The sequence below is a fragment of the Abramis brama genome, assembly GCF_963993115.1.
Source record: "Abramis brama genome assembly, chromosome: 4".
Classification (NCBI taxonomy): Eukaryota; Metazoa; Chordata; class Actinopteri; order Cypriniformes; family Leuciscidae; genus Abramis; species Abramis brama.
Genome location: NC_139966.1, coordinates 26,386,020 through 26,405,798, shown reverse-complemented (window position 1 = coordinate 26,405,798; position 19,779 = coordinate 26,386,020). Strand labels below are relative to the sequence as shown.

Sequence of the window (19,779 nt, the reverse complement as noted above, 5' to 3'; positions counted from 1 at the left end):
GCCCCCACAGTCACCAGATCTCAACCCAATAGAGCATCTTTGGGATGTGGTGGAACGGGAGCTTCGTGCCCTGGATGTGCATCCCACAAATCTCCATCAACTGCAAGATGCTATCCTATCAATATGGGCCAACATTTCTAAAGAATGCTTTCAGCACCTTGTTGAATCAATGCCACGTAGAATTAAGGCAGTTCTGAAGGCGAAAGGAGGTCAAACACAGTATTAGTATGGTGTTCCTAATAATCCTTTAGGTGAGTATATATATATATATATATATATGTGTATATATATATATGTATGTGTAACGTCAACGGGTTGAAGAAGACGAAGGTCAAGCGAAGATACAAGCGAAGGTCAAGCGAAGATACAAAATACTCAATATTTATTTCCATAGGCAAAATCCAAACAAACACGAAACTATGAGGCGCCACGTAGGATTTAAATCAAACTTCGCTTATCAATACATACATAACACGTGCATATACACCTATAAATTACTCGCATATACATGTATACTATTGGATGTTCAAAATACATATATGAAATACACGTGCACACTAATATGAAATCCATACCAATACATATTATGTTAGTAATGAATGCATATACATATAAACTTGACGCACGCATACACCTATAAACACTCGCACATACATATAAACTTCCATGCATATACACCTATAAACACTCGCACATACATAAAAACTCGATGCGCGCATACACATCCATAGAACACTCGCGCATACATACAAAATAAAACGTGGATGTGTGCTTTAGTTGTGTATATATGTATACTTTTCAGTGCAAACGGAAGTGTGTAAAAGTCATTTTTTTGTCATTTTGATAGTTTGTTTTCCAATTTGAAATGAAATACGCATAAACGAGAAAACGGCCCCTTATTCGTTTTTTTTTTTTTTTTTTTTTAAAGCCTAAAGCCTCTTACGTTGTTGATTTATATTTCAAACAACAATTCGACATTTGCTCGCAATGTTTTTCTGATTCATCAACACAGTTTCACTGACGATCTTGTATAAACCCTAAACCCAGGATAGAGCGGTTGAATGAATGTGGTCTGGACTGTGTGGATGAGGCTCATTGTGTCAGAAACGCTGTAGAAGGACAGAGTTCCTGCACTGTGATCCACATACACTCCTATTCTACTGTGATCCACATACACTCCTATTCTACTGTTGATGGGCTTTACAGGGAGTTTAGTCTCTATCGTATTGTGAATGAATGAGTAACTGGAGCAAGAACAGTCCAAACTCCAGGACTGATCATTATATCCAAACACACACTCAATACCTGATCCCTTCCTGCTGATGCTCTTATATGACACTGATATACACACACCAATATCTCCACTCCACTCAATCTCCCAGTAAAAGCGTCCACACACACACTCTCTACACAACACCTGACGCACATCAAATCTGTCTGGATGATCAGGATACGGCTGCTCTGTGAAAGTGTTAGTAATCACTCTGTTCCCCTCAGACAGACGGAGGTGTTTATTCACTGTGTTCAGATCCAGAGTGAACTGATGGGAATCTGATGGAGAGAAAACACATCAGAATCAAGAATTATGAATCTGTCTGATATTTTATTATAGCTGATCTCTTCATGTTCAATATATCAGCAGTGTCTCAGTACAGTTTACCAGATATGTGTGTGAATGCATTGTACTTAGTTACACTTTATAATAACTTTCATTAATAAATCATTAACAAACATTATACAATGCTTATATATATATATATATATATATATATATATATATATATATATATATATATATATATATATTCAATTAGCTAGAAATATTAGATGAGTGCTTGTTCTTGTTTACAAATTAACTTAATCTGTTAAGTAAATTTACATAATAAGTAAATTAAAATGCTTACAAATGTTATTAAACTTTCCATTCATATGATCATACACTTCTTGAAAATCTACAAATGCCATTAAACTTCATATATTAACTAATGCACTTTTTTACATTTACAAAAGTACAAATGCAAAAAGGTATTTGGTAGCTATGAGTGATGTGCTTACGAGTTATTGAATAATATGGTCAAATTAAGAATGTGTGTGTAACGATGAGGCAGGAACGAAGCGGAGAGAGAATCCACATGCAAGCACTACTTTAATGAAACAGACAGGAAATCCAGGGCAAACAATGGAACACAGAACTCAGGACAGGAACATGGAATCAGCTACAACGACCAACAAACAACAACTGAAGCACAGAGGTTTAAATACACAGGCAAACAAGCTAAACAAGATAACAAGGGGGCGTGGTTAATCAGAAAAGAAAAACTACAAAAGACTACAAAACATGGCACAGGACAGGAAATAACAAAAGTCCACACAAGACAAGAGGAACACAAGACCGAAATCATGACAGTGTGAAGTGCTTTTACTAATTAAGCAAATTTTTTCACAATATTTGTTATATAAAAAATATAAAAAAAGAGCATTCTGTAATAAATTACCTTAAGTTTAAAGATAGCATTCAAATATACATTACCAAATAAACTTTTAATCATTGTATAATTTCTTTTAAAATAATTTGTAGATTTTCAGTCTTGATCGTGTGAATTGAAAGTTTAATGGGCTTTGTAAACATTTAAATTTACATTAAATAATGATCTGTTAATCATTGTATAAAGTTTAATAAGTTCATTAATAAACAATAACAACATTACAACACATTATCTCATATTTCTAGCCATGTGAATATATATTAACTAATGATGTATTGAGCATTATATGTTTGTTAATGATTTACTAATGAAAGTTATTACAGTGTTACAATGTGAGTGTGTTTGTGTAACGTCAGCGGGTTGAAGAAGAAGAAGGTCGTCCAGCGAAGATACAAAATACTCAATATTTATTTCCATAGGCAGAATCCAAACAAACTCGAAACAGTGTGCGTGCACAGAGTGCTAACTACACAAACAATAACCAGCAATGAAAAGGAGTGAGAGGGGAACTTAAACACACAGATAATGACGATGATGATGATGAGGGTGATGAGGAGCAGGTGCAGGTGATGATGACAGAGGATTCTGGGAAGTGTAGTGAAGACACAGATGATGAAGAAGGCGGTGAATGTGACATAACGAATGTGGGGTGGGCATCCTTGAGTCAGTGACCGGTGGGAGAACAGGGACAGGACAGACAGGAGACTCCAGGATGGTATCGCTGACCGTGGCGGAGCAGGCTGAGGAGGAGACCATGACGGTGCCGGTTGAGCAGGGGGCCACGGCGGTGCAGACTGAGCAGGGGGCCATGGCGGTGAAGACCCTTCGGGCGGCCACGGTGGTGAAGACCCTTCGGGCGGCCATGACGGTGAGGACCCTTCGGGCGGCCATGGCGGTGAGGACCCTTCGGGTGGCCATGGCGGAGAGGACTTTTCTGGTGGCCGTGGGCCCTTGGGTGGCCACGGCGAGGACCTATGGCCCCCCCCCCAAAAAAAATTCTTGGGGAGAGTGACGGCGTCAAGACAAGCCTCTGGGACAGGCTCTGGAACAGGATCTGGGACCGGGACAGGCACAGTCTCTGGCTGGGCAGACGGGACGAGCGGAGAGGGCTCTGTGCTGGACGGGACGAGCGTAGAGGGCTCTGTGCTGGACGGGACCAGCGGTGAGGGCTCTGTGCTGGACGGGACCAGCGGTGAAGGCTCTGGGCTGGACGGGACCAGCGGCGAAGAGGGCTTTGAGCTGGGTGGGACCAGCGGCGAAGAGGGCTTTGAGCTGGGCGGGACCAGCTGTGAAGAGGGCTTTGAGCTGGGCGGGACCAACGGCGAAGGGAGCTTCAAGCTCGGCGGGATAAAAGAAAACAAAAGCTCTGCGGGCATGCCGCTGTCAGTCTCTAGCTCGGCGGGCATGATGCTCACTGTCACAGGCGCGGCGGGCATGACGCTCACTGTCTCAGGTCTCAAGCATACTGCCTTGGGCTCGGCAGATCTGGCATGAAGTGCGGGCTCGGCTGGACTATAGGTGAGGATGGATGGCGTGGCGAAGATGGCTGGAGACGGTGGCGTTCCGGACCAGGACGCAACACTCACCAGACACTGGAACACAGTCTCTCTCCAAGATAGTCCGGTGGTGTCTGGGAGGTCGAGGGGACGATGGAATGTGATCCCGATCCGGAACAGGGTGCTGAGGGGTTTCATCCTCCAGGGAACTGCTGAGGGCGAGATGAAAAAACTTTCTGGAGAAGTCCAGGATATCGTGGTTCCCCTGAGCCAGGTTGATGAACTGGATGCGTTCCTCCATATTTGTGGCTGGTTATTCTGTAACGTCAACGGGTGGATGAAGACGAAGGTCAAGCGAAGATACAAAATACTCAATATTTATTTCCATAGGCAGAATCCAAACAAACTCGAAACAGTGCGCGTGCACAGAGTGCTAACTACACAAACAATAACCAGCAATGAAAAGGAGTGAGAGGGGAACTTAAATACACAGATAATGACAAAGACAACAGGTGACGGTGATGATGATGAGGGTGATGAGGAGCAGGTGCAGGTGATGATGACAGAGGATTCTGGGATGTGTAGTGAAGACACAGACGATGAAGAAGGTGGTGAATGTGACAGTTTGTGAGTGAGAGAGAGTGGGAGTTTGTGTGTGTGTGTGTGTGTGTGTGTGTGTGTGTGTGTGTGTGTACATACACTTGTGTAGTCCTGCTGTAATCCTGATCTCTCCTCCATGATCCACACTACAAAACACACAGTGTCACAGTTAATCAGTAAACACTCACACATAAGCACACACAGATTTATCTATATTAGTGACCCTTCCATTGTCTTTATATCAGGTTAGTAATAGACACACAGCAGTGCAGGGCTGTAGGCGATTTATCACGTTATATTTTCAATTATGATTTCTAATTTCATCTGTAAGTTGCAGTTGGCGGTCAGTTTGAGCGTAAATGTATGTTTTTGACTAACTGTTTCACTTTTGATGTGATTTCTAGCAAGAAATGAGTACTGTAGTAATGAAATATTGTCTTAGTTTATCATCACAGCTCTGTCGATTTAGTTGTACATCATTAGACAGTCATAGGCCTTTATCACAGCGGAATTGGTTAGTATCGATTCTTCCGGTTAAGTTTATTTCATTTCATTCACCTAGTTGAATAAACCTCTTAAAATAAGCATCCACAGGATAATTTCAAAATCCAGACATTTTCAGAGACAGGATAAGAGATATTCTGATGATTACACTGATGAATACATAAGCCGATCTGAGAAAGTGATTATTTCAGTCAAATTCATTTAAAAATGTAAATTCAACAGTTATGAAATATGATTAGTAAGAGAAAAACACTGTTAATGAGAAGTCGAGCACTGGACTGCAGTAGGTTAGTTGCGAAATAAATAAATAATTCAGAATGAACATTCGGAAGTGAACATTTCAGCAGGTTAAAGATAAAAGAAACTCCTCAGTTTCGAAATGAATACTGCACACAAGCGTATTATCCCGCATACTATTTTAAAAGAAGGACCATCCTGCAGTATCAGTCACACCCATGCTTTCCTCAATAGTTGTTGTGTCGGAAAGTCATGAAAACTGAGGTACGGGTGTCGTTTGTTTAGAATTAGAGCAGCCGGGAACGCTTCAGTAACACCGGCGAGAGGATTCATCCATTAGTTTCGATTGTGTTGTGATGGGACCAGAAGAAGTGATACACTGCTTCACTTACCAAATATGGGAAGTGTGATAAAGGTCTATTCTGCCACAGAAGCCTGTCTAAAGTCTGTTTCGCCCTCTAACATATTTTCATAACAATATATTATTGTACAGTGCTAACTGACATAGCCTTTAAATAAAATTAGTAAATTATATTTTCTGCCTTATTCTGTGATAAAAAAATTACATTGTATAAAATTCATGATGATTTAATGCAGAAATGTTTGTAGTACATATAATTGTCATTAGAAACAAAATAAATAGAATATAGTCTTTCTTAGCCACTTAAAAGCAAGAGATAATAAAAATAAAACCTGTCAATCAGACAAAGCTCAGAATAAACTGGTATTACACTGGACACTGTCCTCCTAACTTTTGAAATGATGGCTATGCCTCTGATGGTTGACCTTGACATAAAATTAATACACATTAAATTAATAAGAATTATTATATGAAGCAGCACAACTGTTTTTAACATTGATACTAATCAGAAAAATATCTTGAGCATCAAATCAGAATGATTTCTGAAGGATCATGTGACACTGAAGACGTTAATGATGCAGAAAATTCAACTTTGATCACAGGAAAAAGTTACATTTTAATATATACTGAACAAAATTATATACGCAACACTTTTGCCCCCATTTTTCATGAGCTGAACTCAGATCTAAGACTTTTTCTATGTACACAAAAGGCCTATTTCTCTCAAATATTGTTCACAAACCTGTCTAAATCTGTGTTAGTGAGCGTTTCTCCTTTTCTGAGATAATTCATCCACCTCACAGGTGTGGCATATCAAGATGCTGATTAGACAGCATGATTATTTAGGCTCAATTCCAATTCACCCCTTGCCCCTACCCCTTGGCCCTACCCCTCCATTTTGCGCGTTCACGTCTAGGGGTAGGGTGTCCCGATTCTTGTTCTTGCGATAGATGGGTAGGGCTACATAGCCCTCGAAACAGAGATTTTTCAGAGGCACACTCCGAACGGAGGGCTACGAGAAAGTTCCCAGAATACATAGCGAATCACCAGTGAGATGGCTTCATAAACGGCTAAAAGTATTTTGTATTTGTATTTTAAATAAATTTCCATGTATTTATGCCCATCTCTGTTCACGGTATTCCATCTTATCAGACCAGCACACATATCACACAATCTAGCTAGGCTAACTGCAACACAATATGTTAATATGTTTGCTGTCCATCCTACATACCACAGACGTATCCATCAGCATTCGCAGGCGTTGAAGACGTCTCCGTTTTCTTGTCCGAGTTGCGGCAGACAAGTGCAGAAAGATGCATACAGCCCATACAACAGAGATTGCCACAGCGGAGGACGGCATATTGGTATCGTTGTTGTTACGCAACTGCTCAGAGACAAGACGTAGAGATCCAAATGCAGCTTTATTAGGGTTAATCCAGACACGTAATCCAAGAAACAGGCAATGGTCGAAACACAGGTAAGCAGTCCAAACGAACAAACAAACAAACAAACCGGGAAACACAGACAGGGGTCAGAGGCAGGAGAATAATCCGAGGAACAGGCAGGGGAAAGCGGAAACAGGAAACAGGAAACCATGAAGAAACGCTCAGGAGTGCAGTGTAACAACATACAAAACTTCGCGGAGAGTGAATGGGTGAACAGGGTACAAATAGGCTAGGGAGACTAACAGGGTGACGAGACACAGGTGAATGCAATCAGTGAAGATGAGGCAGTGAATTATGGGAAATGTAGTGCGTGGCTGATTGTGACGGTTGTCAGTCGTTGTCATGGAGAAATCCTGTAAAAACTCGTCGCTTCTGTAACGTCAGAGCCATCGTTGACGACTGATGACGTATCGGGTTCATGAAGGGTTGTTCCATTTCGTAGGGGAATATTTAAACCCCTTGGCCATTGTAACTCTGTTTTAAGGGCCAAGGGATACACTCGAAAACAAGGGTTAGGGGCAAGGGGTGAACCTTAGGCTGGCCACAATAAAAGGCCACTCTAAAATGTGCAGTTTTATCACACAGCACAATGCCACAGATATCACAAGTTTTGAGGGAGCGTGCAATTGGCATGCTGACAGCAGTAATGTCCACCAGAGCTGTTGCCTGTGGATTGAATTTTCATTTCTCTACCATAAGCCATCTCCAAAGGAGTTTCAGAGAATTTGGCAGTACATCCAACTGGCCTCACAACCGCAGACCACGTGTAACCACACCAGCCCAGGACCTCCACATCCAGCATCTTCATCTCCAAGATTGTCTGAGACCAGGCATCCGGACAGCTGCTGCAACAATCGGTTTGCATAACCAAAGAATTTCTGCACAAACTGTCAGAATCAATCCCTGTCGCCACTTTGAAGTGCGTTCCACTTTGTCAAGTGGGTGAGGGAAGTTTATATGGAAAGACCCTCGACCCTTCGATTTTGACCGAGGGAGCGAGTCTACTCTGATGTACACTTCAAGCAGCTCTATATCCCACAATTCAACATGATTGTGATATCACAACAGATCGCACATAACTGAAGTGTACGATATCAAGCGTAGCGTTAGTTCTGGCAGATCACGTTAGTCAAGCTTGCATCAGCTGATCCACGTCTACCTATAGGAATATGACGCCTATCACTGTATACATATATGTTTCTTCAGTATTATCAGTCATACTACATAAGTTGCGAAACTATTTTACTGAAGAAGTCGCTGGGCAGAACTTACAAGTTTCTGTGCACGTGTATGTCAGTGTGTGTCTGTATTGTATGTGTGGGCATTTATATGGGAGAAAGAGCGGGAGAAAGCATATAAAACGTTTATGTGAAAATCATGAAAATGTTTTGTCATTTTTTATCTTATTTGATATTTATTTGTCTGGTCAGTATCTTTGTGGGTTTTGGTTCTTTTGCTGTTGTAGGCTGTAAGGACCTTTGAAATAACTGAAATAATTTGGTGAAGTGCTATCAAACTCTAATCCAGACCTGACTAGAACTACTTTAACTGTGTATTTACTGGAAATAATTGCGCACATGTATGAAAGAAATAACGTCTAACTGTTTTGCAGGGGCCGGCAAAAGCTCAACTATCGCTCTAGACAAGGCGGGGGCGGGATGGAAGTGGCATTACTAGGAAGAATAAAGGAATGTTAATTTATATTAAGAATAACTAATGGGTTGATAACCTGTTGATATAAGAGTAATAATTCCAAACGAATGTCCAATAAATAAATAAATAAAATTTACATTTTATTTTAAATTGCTGTCCTGACTGTGCTGCCACCCTAGACAATTTCACTTATAGGCACTTGCCGGCCCTGCTGGTTTGTAATAAGTGAATGCTGTTTGAGTTGTTTAATCAAAACTCTTCCTGCTATACATACTTGAGTGTATCTAGTCTGTAGTCTGGATGGTTGAGTTTATCAGAGAGCAGCTTGACTCCTGAATCTCCTGGATGATTGTAGCTCAGATCCAGCTCTCTCAGGTGTGAAGGGTTTGAACTCAGAGCTGAAGACACATAACCACAGCCTTCCTCTGTCACCATACAGCCAGATAATCTACAAAGACACACATCAACAATCCACATGACATTAGTTTGGTATTCAGTGACTATCACACACTGACCTGAGCAGTTTGTATTTGCAACTGTTGTCTTGTCACAAAAGTAACAAGAGTCTGTGGAAGTGTGAATGATTAAAAGTTAATTTACTTTTCTAAATGTAGTTAAGTCATCAGACACATTTATACTTAAATACTTTATTTAATAACTTCAAATTAAATAACTAAAGCTTTTATACTAACAGAAAACCTCAGGGAGCTAATGACAGTAAAACACTAGTGACACACCTTAATGTTTCTTAATTAAGTTTCATAAGTTCTTATACAGACTTAATAAGTTCTTAAACTTAAAACTTTTAGAACAAGTTTTTATACAGTTCTCATTACAAATTTGGGAAAATGTTTGGCACGTTGCATTTTCAAATCCATGTTATGAGTGGCCCAAAAACAGAGATCCAGTATTGTTAGGTTCTTCGATGCTCCTCACGGAGTTGCTGTCATAGCAACAGGTCCATAAGCTCAAACCTGCTTGGGACCTGCTTATTTCATATAAAAAAATTATTAGTTTGCATCTTTTTTTAAGCAGTGAGGTGATACTTAACCCTCTGGGGACCAAAAACGCGCCTGCGCGTTTTGCTCGTTTTTTTTTTTTTTAGCAATGAAAAACACTAAATGCTCTGTTAATTTTGATCTTTCATTTTCGTGTAATACATCAATCGATCCTTTTCAGTTTCTATTTTTTTTCTGTATACTCACAATAAAAATAAAGTGTTTTGCTTTTTGACAAATAAAGAAAAATTAACATGATGCGATTTCTGCCTACTCTCTGTCAGTAAACTCCCATTTGAAACGCGTTCGAAAATGATCTATAACTCCGCGAAAATTCAGTCAAACAGGCAAACAGACCCATGGGCATAAAGCTTGAGATCGCATCTTTTAAATTAAGTAATTTATATAAAAAACAAATATTCTCAGCTTCTGTAATCTGTATAAAAAGAGAGCGACTCCAGTCGAGCTCATTACGAGCTAATTCACAAGTAATGTGACCACTCCCCGGAGAGCGCGTGCTATTCAAACGCAAATTCTGAGAACTATTTCAGACCTGTGAAACGCCCACATCAGCTGTAAACAAAGCGCGTCGCGATGGAGTGAGGCATAATATAGCCTACCTTATGGAGAAAAGATTCCTCAGAACAGTGCTGATATGAGGAGCAATATCTCCTGATATGAGGAGCAGATCCCGCTGAGGAGTGAGGTAGGCTGTTTTCTTTTCTCAAGTGTGGAATAACGTTATGGAATAATGTTAGTGTAGGCCTATGCAAACCGCAAAAAGATGAATCGCATTTCTATAATATGACTCGCCTTTCTGTGAGATGAATGAAGGGGACATATTTGTAAAAACTGTTTAGCCTAAATATGAATCGCGCGTCTGTGTGTGAAAGAATAAACTGCTTTGCTATAGCCTACTGAGATGAGTAAAAATCGACTGGAATATGTTGAAATAAAATGTATTTGTATAAGCAACGTATTAAACTGCAAATTAGCATTTATATGCCCTAATATTTCATAAAAACAACATTACAGTCAGTCACTTGTTGACTAGATTTGGGTACAGTTTTTAGGCTACTGTAGAATATACTGCCACATCAAATAAGCTTTTGTTTAGCAATTTCTGCTCATATCTAACGTTATAAAAAATAAAGTCATAGACTAAGATGTTAGATGTTCCAATGTTGGCTATATTCAAACTAATGAATAGGCCTACATATGATAAAATGTAATCTTTAATCCTATAATCTTTTTTCTTTTTCTTTTTTACAAAGAAAGAGTACACTTGAAATATTGTTGAAATTGTAATTATTGTTGTAATTGTAACATTTTTAATAAAATAGCAAAACATATTTACAAGAGAGATGTAAGCGAAATCTTAAATGGTCAATATAAGTCTTCTTCTAAATACATCTTTTGTCCTTGCATTGTGGCTCAGTCAGTGTCACATCTGAATGAATGGCTCATTAGGCAGAGTCATTATGCAGAGTGGGTAGGACGTTGTAATCTAAGGTGTAAACTACTCCTCCCCCTCGCATATTGGCTTTCCAAGCAAAACCTGTTTTACACCATTTAAATCAATGTATTTTTTTTGTGAACGATAAAGCAAGACTATTTTCACATCATTTTGAAGCTAGAACTCAAAGGGACAACATCCATTAGTCAAAAGTCTTGTGGACACATATTTAATATGTGTTTTGTGGTCTTAATTCAGCAACTTTCATTTTAATTTTTTCAAATAACCACGCATAAACATTATTCTCTTAAAAATACAAACATCTACATACACGTTGCTCGCATATTATGGTAGCCCTGTTTGTTCTATATAGAGTGAATTTACACCTTTGCCATTAACATGTTTATAAATAACTGAAAAAAGCACAAATGTCAAGGCATGTCAGAACATCTCAAGGGCCCAGAAAACACCTTGGTCCCCAGAGGGTTAAAGTCTGTCACAGCCACTACTCCTTTCTCACATGAGTACCTTATTGAACCAGGAACAATAATAATTTACAAACTAATTTGAAAATAACATAATTTTGTGTAGTTTTGTGAGGTAATAATTACCAAATAATTTTATTAGAGTCTTATACACATGAAGTACAGTTAGTGTAGGGACGCATTTTTTATATTTTTTTTGTCTGTTTCTGACACGTGCCTTTGCCTTGAATAAAATAAATTCATTGTCCATACCTTCTGAATACATGTGTATATGCCAAATCCATTTATTGTCCATTTGGCATTGCAAACAACAAATAAAACAAAAAATAAAAACTGCAAACTGCTACTTTGACTTACTACTAAAAAATCGAAATATTTAATTCAAAATTTCAAAACTGTTGGGCATGAGCACAGTCTTGCACACTACAACGCTCAACACAGCACGGTCAAAAAGTTTGTTTGACCTTCCATATGCGCACTTGTAACTCATCACCTTATTTAAATATAGTCAAAATACTCATACGTCCTCTAGTGTCAAAAAATACAATTCAATATAATGGCTCCAACAGTTAGTCTAAGCCCTGCTGTGCATCAGTTTGAATGGTGACAGCTATTATGGGAGTGGCTTGATGCAGCGCATGCAGGAGATGCAGATAAGTTTGTAAAATATACTGTCTGCTGTGCTATCAAACTTTAAAGCTGTAGTCGGCAAGTCTGGCAGATTGAGGGGATTTAGCCAAAATTTGTAATGTTTACAACTCTCATGCCCCTCCCCCACCACCACCGAGCACCCTCCCATCGAGTTCGTGCTCGTCAGTGCGTGTGCACCAGATTTTCTGTGAATGCGTCCGTCTCTTCAGCATCGATCAACACCATGGAGTACTCGGTGGTAGGCTGCCCTGGCTAATCTACCCATAGATAGCAATAACCGAGGAATTGGAAGCTTGTTAGTAGATTTTCTCTCCGCCATCATGCTTCGTACAATCCAACACACCTGCGAAATTCAGGCGTGTGCATGTGGGGGGAGGAGGGGGATCTGTGGTGTGTGCACAAACTGTGATTGACAGTCAGATCTCACACAGCCCTGTGCTGATTGGACCAGAAGAACCGGGAGCAGTGGATTTTTGCAAAACAAATAACAGGCTCTAGGTGGAGGTAGAAGCGCAGGTTTTTTCGAAAACCGGCTGATTTATGTTGTTCTGTCGGAGCATAGTGTCGGTTTCAGTGAATATGATCAAAAAAATCTTGCTGACTGCAGCTTTAATTAATGCTGTCACATAACAAATCTGCTTCACAGGTAAAATTAAATGAATAATTACAACAAATTACAAAAATGTTCAAACCTGTACAAATACTAGAATTAATTATCGTGAAATAATTAAAATAATTGGGAATCATGTAGCTGTCACAGGTAGCTGAGGAAGGAAGATGCTTATCACTAAATATAGTCAACAGAGTGTTCTGGTGACAAACATGTAGACAAGCATGACATTAAACAATAACTGACAAAGAGTAGAACAGAACAGGGAGTATAAATACACAAAAAAGGTAAATGAGGGAACTAAACAGCCACAGGTGGAGGAAGATGAACTCTAACGAGCTTGGCTGTTTCCTTTTAAAGGTCCAGACATTTTTTTTTTGTCAGGTGTGTGATGTTCTCCTCATATGATGTCATTATGTTGCTGTCTTGCCGCCAGCCAATAGCAGCATTGCTGATGATGGGTTTAAATATCGATATATCCAATGAACACAAGAACAAACGGTAATCTCAAACAACTTAATTCAGATATTTTAACACTAGAACTACCAAGGCAGTCATTATGACGTTTTTTTAATTTTGCAATGTAATAACTTTGTTGAAATAAAACCCATATAGCTATAGTACCCTGACTTTTCTTAAATGTGTGCATATTTTATTCTAACATTGTTATTTTATTAAAATGCCAAACACAAAATAGTTAATCCCATCTTTGAAGATGCGCGTCACCATTTCTTTTCTAGCACGTTACTTTTTTTTCTAGTTGTTTATATATGCTATTGCTAAGCTAAAACTTATCTTTATATGAAGGTAAAATGATTCCATAAAGAATCTCATGCTCAGGGTAAGATTTGTGAAAGTGTACATAAGATATCAAGCGTAAATTAAATTGGCAATGTGCAAGATAAGATTTGTATAAAATATTTGCCTCATTTTACTGTTATTCGTAAGTGTAATACATGTATTGTGAAACTGCAGCATCATGCTAACGCATAATAAATATGATCTGTATTCTTCTGACACTTTTGGCACGTTTTTTTCTGCCAAAATACGTCCTAAAGCATTGCAGGCCTGTGAACAGCAATTGGCAAGCGAAAACAGTGGAGTCAGGAACTGCAAAACAGATTGACCACATAAAATCAACCTTTGTTTAAAAAAATTAACTGTTGCAAATGTCTAAATGACTTCTTGTGTACATGGGACAAAAAAGTTCCTGAAATAACCCGATTTGTACAGTTCCGTCTTTCTTTTAGCTGCGCTTACAGTTTTGGCAAAATTCTCTCTCGTTGAGTGTCAAATGAGCTTCTCGCTGACTCTTGATTTACTCTTATCTGATTGGTTCAATAAATACGCCAGATGCCAGAACTCATCTTTATGTTAATTTGGCTCAGCATCATTCTCGTTGCTGAAATGGTACTTTTAATGTATTAATACATAAATAAATAAATCATGATTGCTTAATAAGCTGTGTACCATTAGCTCAGGCTGACTGACATTCAAACTGAATGAACTCTTACACAATTATATATTACTAAAAAAGATTGTAGGCCAATTAGGTAGGCATAGAATATAGAATATGACAGACATTCAAAGCTTCATTCTAAAACCTCAATAGAAGCTTTGAATGTAAATATGACATGACATGACAAAAATGACATTCAGTATAGTCTAGTGAACGGTCAGAATGACCGCTATGGCCATTCTAGTACTTTGTACTAATACTCTGCCTTTAGACAGTGCTGACGTTACGTGCTTGTGACGTATGTTTTCAAATTACTGAGAGAGCAGTTGGCTGTCATTTTGTGCAGATTCTCCAGAGCGACGACACAGTTGTTCCAATGATTGGTTTGGTTATCCGCTCGACAAACGATCACATATGATTGGTGTTTTTTCGAGATACGGGACTGGTTTATTTGAAAAGCTTCAGTTCCAGTAATGGTTGTTTTCATGTAGCCGCAATGTTATAGTATCATGTGTATCAAAATAAAACTGATGGACAAAATATAGATCCCAGTTCAAGGGTAGCCTATTGATGTTAAGTCTAGATGTATGTTTAGAAATAATGTTTTTATTTATGTTTGGTTGTTTTCATGTGATATAATGTTTTCTAATATAATTGTTTATATGTTTTTCCCTTAGGTTGGCACAATAGAGGTTAAAGTATGTCATGTTTAAGTGGCTACAGAGATGGTGGAGATGAGGGGTGCAAACGTGGAGACTCAGACATGCTATGTGCAAGATTCATCTGGACATATCAAACTGCAGTTGTGGGTGGGACAGATTGGGTTGGTGCTATGTGGTCATTCATATCAGATACACAATCTGAGCACACAGGAATATCTGGCATGTGTGTTCCCAACCACAACTCACAATACTGAAATTGTGGAAATCAAAGAGGTGGCTGGAGCAAGTTCCTTTGGACAGTCTGAAGTCGAGGAAGAGCAGGTGACCACTTACACTGGGAGCATCGTTCATGCTGAGATTGCCGTATCAAAAAGGTGCACAAAATGCCAGGTGTGGCAGCTTGATTTCAATACCGCTTTACAGTTCCACAGATGCCAATGGTGTAAATCTTCAGAAAGCCCCAAAAAATTACCAGTATACAGCCAGTGGACGAGTCACGCTCTTACAAGTTGGTAACGAAATGGATCTGAATGTGACAAATTCAGTCATAAGGCGTTACCTGGTGGCATCATTCATTTGCTTATTGAAGGGCAAAATGTCGAGGAGCATCTGATGTGCGGTGAGGCATGGAAAGTAAAAATCCAACTTGATGTTGTTGTTGGAATTGAAAAAGTGGTGGGACATGCGGTGCAAATGGCTGAAGAAAGTGAGAAGTCAGAAGAGCAAGAGCTTGCAGGAGCAATGGCCGCTATGTAAAGTGAAATATTTTAACGCATTTCTGCAAGTAAGTCGTGAAGAGTTCAGACATGTTGTCGTTTTCACTGTCGAGAAGCAGGCAACTTTTGAAGAGGGCGAAAAAAATAAGAGTCCAGTTAAGCTCATGAGAATCAAAAGACGCGTTTTCGTAAAGAAGAAAATTGTTGTCGAGTGTGTAAATATTAACTAAGTTTATGTTGTTAAGGTGCGGATGGAGGCAACATTTAATGCGGCAAGTCCACAGAGATGGTTGTGGTCAACGACATTGGTTTCACCTTCAATGAGTCTCCACAGAGTGCCAAAAGAACAGTGTCTGAGGCTAAAGCCATGGCAGCACGACAGCAGGTAACTATAAAAGGGGTATAATTGCACATTGTCGATGTAAGGGCAAAAATATGAGGTGAATTGACGAATAACTGTTGAAGTGGGGGAGGGGATAGAATAGACATTGGGGTATTGGTAAAAGTAGCATGTATTAGTTTGTTCTTTTGACATGTATAGGAAAGAAAAGTTGTGTGTGTGTGTGTTTGTGTCAGCAGGGCAGTCACATCGCGTTTTCTTGTTATGTCACGCTTTAATGGTTTAAAAGTATTTGCATGAATACGCGCGTTATTATGATGTAAAAAACGCACTAGTACTTTTTATATTAGTGCTGTCAACATTAACGCATGCAATTGATTTTTGTCCAATAACGCGTTAAAATATTAGTGCAATAACGTATAATTATTTTTTTCTGTCATCCTTTACCTAGATTTACATTATATAATCACGCTCTTATTCGTGCAAATGGTTTTAAATTATTCAAGTGCGACAAGACCACAGGGAATGCACTGTCTGTGAATGACGTGTAATGTTACATACACACACGATGCAGAGAAATATTAGTCAGTATCATGCACACAGACAGACAACACGGTGGAGTCCATCGAGTTCTCTTTTGAACTTGAACTAACACACACACACACACTAAGATCCTGTCTGATCGATTGCTCCTGTCTGCTTTGCTGTTGATTTGCGTCTGTAAGCTCCGTATTGCTTTTTGTTTTGAATCTCTATTTACTATAATTCCTTGTTGTTTATATTGCTAAATATAATTTACTCAGGCAATATTAGACTTATTATATTAGATATTAATATTAGATATTATTTTTTCGGTGCATCGATGTTGTGCTGTACTTAGAGCCTGCTCGCACAGGTAATTTAGCCGATTTAATTTGATTTGCATGTGAAATGCAAATCCTGTCTGCAGTGTGGCCTTTCTGGAGTTATTTATGTTATTTCTTAGTTTTATTGATCCAAAATGTTTTTATACATTTTCTTCTATATCTTTGTGTGATTTTCTGTACATCGCGGCTTTGAAATGTTAAAGCACCGCCCTACTATACCGCCCTACGAATTATTAACTACTATATCATATTTATTCTTAAATACAGTATTTTCTATTAAAAATAATAATAATAATGAAATAGTGTTATTACAATAGCCATACTTCTTATTTTGGAATATATATATATATATATATATATATATATATTTATTATTTACTACTAATAATTATAATAAATATTCACAGTTGCTTTTTTCTTTCTTTTTTTTTTAAAGTGACCAGATGCCACTGAGTCCTGCTGAGTCAAACTTTCACACAAGTCTCTTCTTTTTTCTTAGAGCTGTACCAACATCAAGCTGTTCAACTACACTGGACTGATATTCTACATGAACATGGTAAATTAAGCTCCATCACTGAAGAAAAAACTGCCCTGTCATCTGTAGTCAGTGCATGGGAAAAGAAAAAGTAAAAACCTTGGAAATGGCAGGTATCTTGAACAGGAACTAGCTGTTCAAGTCTCAGTGTGCTCAATGTGCCTTTTGACTTTCGTTATGTATATTTGGATTATGCCTTTTAAATAAAATACAATAAAAAGCCATTCTTTAAATCTCCTCACATTCTTTTTAGAAAGTTCAGTCACATTCATCTTGATATCCCATTAGGGGAGGGGTCATTGTCTTCCCAGGTGTGAAATACATCAATATTCATGATCATTCACGCCGCCTTGCTACAGCCTTTCTAGCACAAACATGACTTAGAAATTTTAAATAAATATATTGTTTTATGTAAATGATTTGGCAGGATGATTTTCATATAGATTCGAAGCAAAAAATTCTAGGCTACAAGATTCAACCCCTTTGAAAGTCTGAACAAATATTCAGTAGGGGTCCAATGCCTTATTTCAGTGACTTAATTTTTTTTTATATACAGTATATATATATATATTTTTCACTAACCAAACATAAATGCCATTTTCTCAAAACTACAAACTCTGGCATACATGCTGCTCACATATTATTGTAGCAGGGTTTGTGCTGAATACAGTGTAATCAGACTTTAGCCAAGATAATGTTATTTTACGTAAAAGAAATAAGCACAAATATCACGGCATGTCAAAACATTTCTAGGGACCAGAAAACACCTCAGACCCCAGAGGGTTTGAGTGTAACAGGTGTAGCTGTTTTAATGGGCGGGGCTGATGCAACTCAAAGCGTGGATATAAGCGGTGTGGAACGCTTGCTCAGAGTTCTCCCTCCTGCTTCCTTGTGTGATAGAGCGCGTGCACCAAAACAGTGGTGTGTTGTCCAGCTGGTTGGACGAGTTGGGCTTCCATTCATGTGTAAGCTCCTTGTGAGCGGCTCGAATTGTTAGCGGTATAGGCCGGTAACTGTAGTAGCCTAGTCTGCAATTTTAGTAGAGACTGTGAGAGGTCGGAGGCACTATTTTCTCCTGTTTATTGGTCAGCAGGGAGGTAAGAATTGTATCTTTGTTTGTTATTTAATTCCAGGAAAGACTACCTAAAATTAGTTAGAAAACCCCATTTTTGTCTGTTGTTTTGGCCGACTATACCTCAACCTAAGTTATTAATTGACCTTTCTTTTCGAAAGAATCTTACCCCTATGTAACAATAAATATTGACTATTTGACCACTTGTGTTGTGGAGTATTTGTGGGAGCAAGAGACGGAACTCCGGGCGATGCCTATTTTCGGGTGTCGCTCTCCATGTTCGTGCAAGTGGCACCAAACAGTACTCCATAACTGAATGAATTAGGTGAACAAGTGCACTACTATTACATAATTGAACCCTTAAAATATCTTACCTGTCCAGCAGAAAAAAAGCCGCCTCTGCGTTTGTTTTGAACCCCTTTAAAGCACGGAGTTTACGCCACCTTTCAAAAGCGCTTCCGATATTTAGCCTTGTTTTCGCAAGGGCCACTCCGAAGTCCAAAGTCCACTCCAGAATCCTGGAGGTTATTGTTACTCAGGTCCAGCTCTTTTAGGACACAGTTTGTGGATTGTAGAACTGAAGACAAACTCGTACAACAATGAACAGTGAGATTACAGCTATGTAGCCTGTGTAAATAACAAAACAAAAAGCAAATATTAATGATTATCAGGTAGGTTTTAAAAGGGTTTATAATCTGGACTGTAGATAACTTGAAAAAACCTTTGAATGTAGTGATGTAAGCAAAGTCAAAACAATTTTCTTTTTATAAAACATCAAAACAGTATTTTCAGTTACTTTAATTTATGATAACCTCCATTCAAGACTTGGAAGTAAAATGTTTAAAATAATTTTCAATGTCCCACCATTACACCTGGAATTGTTTTGAAAACTTCTGACGTAAGAATATCTCATTACATAGTTGAAACGTTTGCCAACAATGTGAAACATTTTTGTTTTTTTTAAATAAAATGAAACAAGTTGTAATGTCTTACTGATGATGAAACAAGTTGTAATGTCTTACTGATGACAAAACAAAATATCTCATAATAAAACTATTACATAGAATGACTATGAAGATCAAAACAATAACAAAAGCATCATTCTCTATATGCTTTCTTCCTTCCGATAATCCAATGCATTAACCCC

The 19,779-nt window shown here is 38.5% G+C and overlaps 1 pseudogene across 1 annotated transcript in view; it reads right to left on the bottom strand.

Annotated features, from left to right (window-relative positions):
* Positions 1 to 365: 365 nt before the first annotated feature.
* The window catches only part of LOC311080535 (NLR family CARD domain-containing protein 3-like), a 42,033-nt pseudogene continuing 22,619 nt past the window's right edge, over positions 366 to 19,779 (bottom strand). Inside the window, exons 5-8 of the transcript XR_014609581.1 lie at positions 19,007 to 19,259; positions 9,057 to 9,230; positions 4,682 to 4,728; positions 366 to 1,551 (exon numbers count right to left, since the gene is read on the bottom strand). The product of XR_014609581.1 is annotated as an NLR family CARD domain-containing protein 3-like (transcript). The remainder of the gene's footprint in view (positions 1,552 to 4,681; positions 4,729 to 9,056; positions 9,231 to 19,006; positions 19,260 to 19,779) is intronic.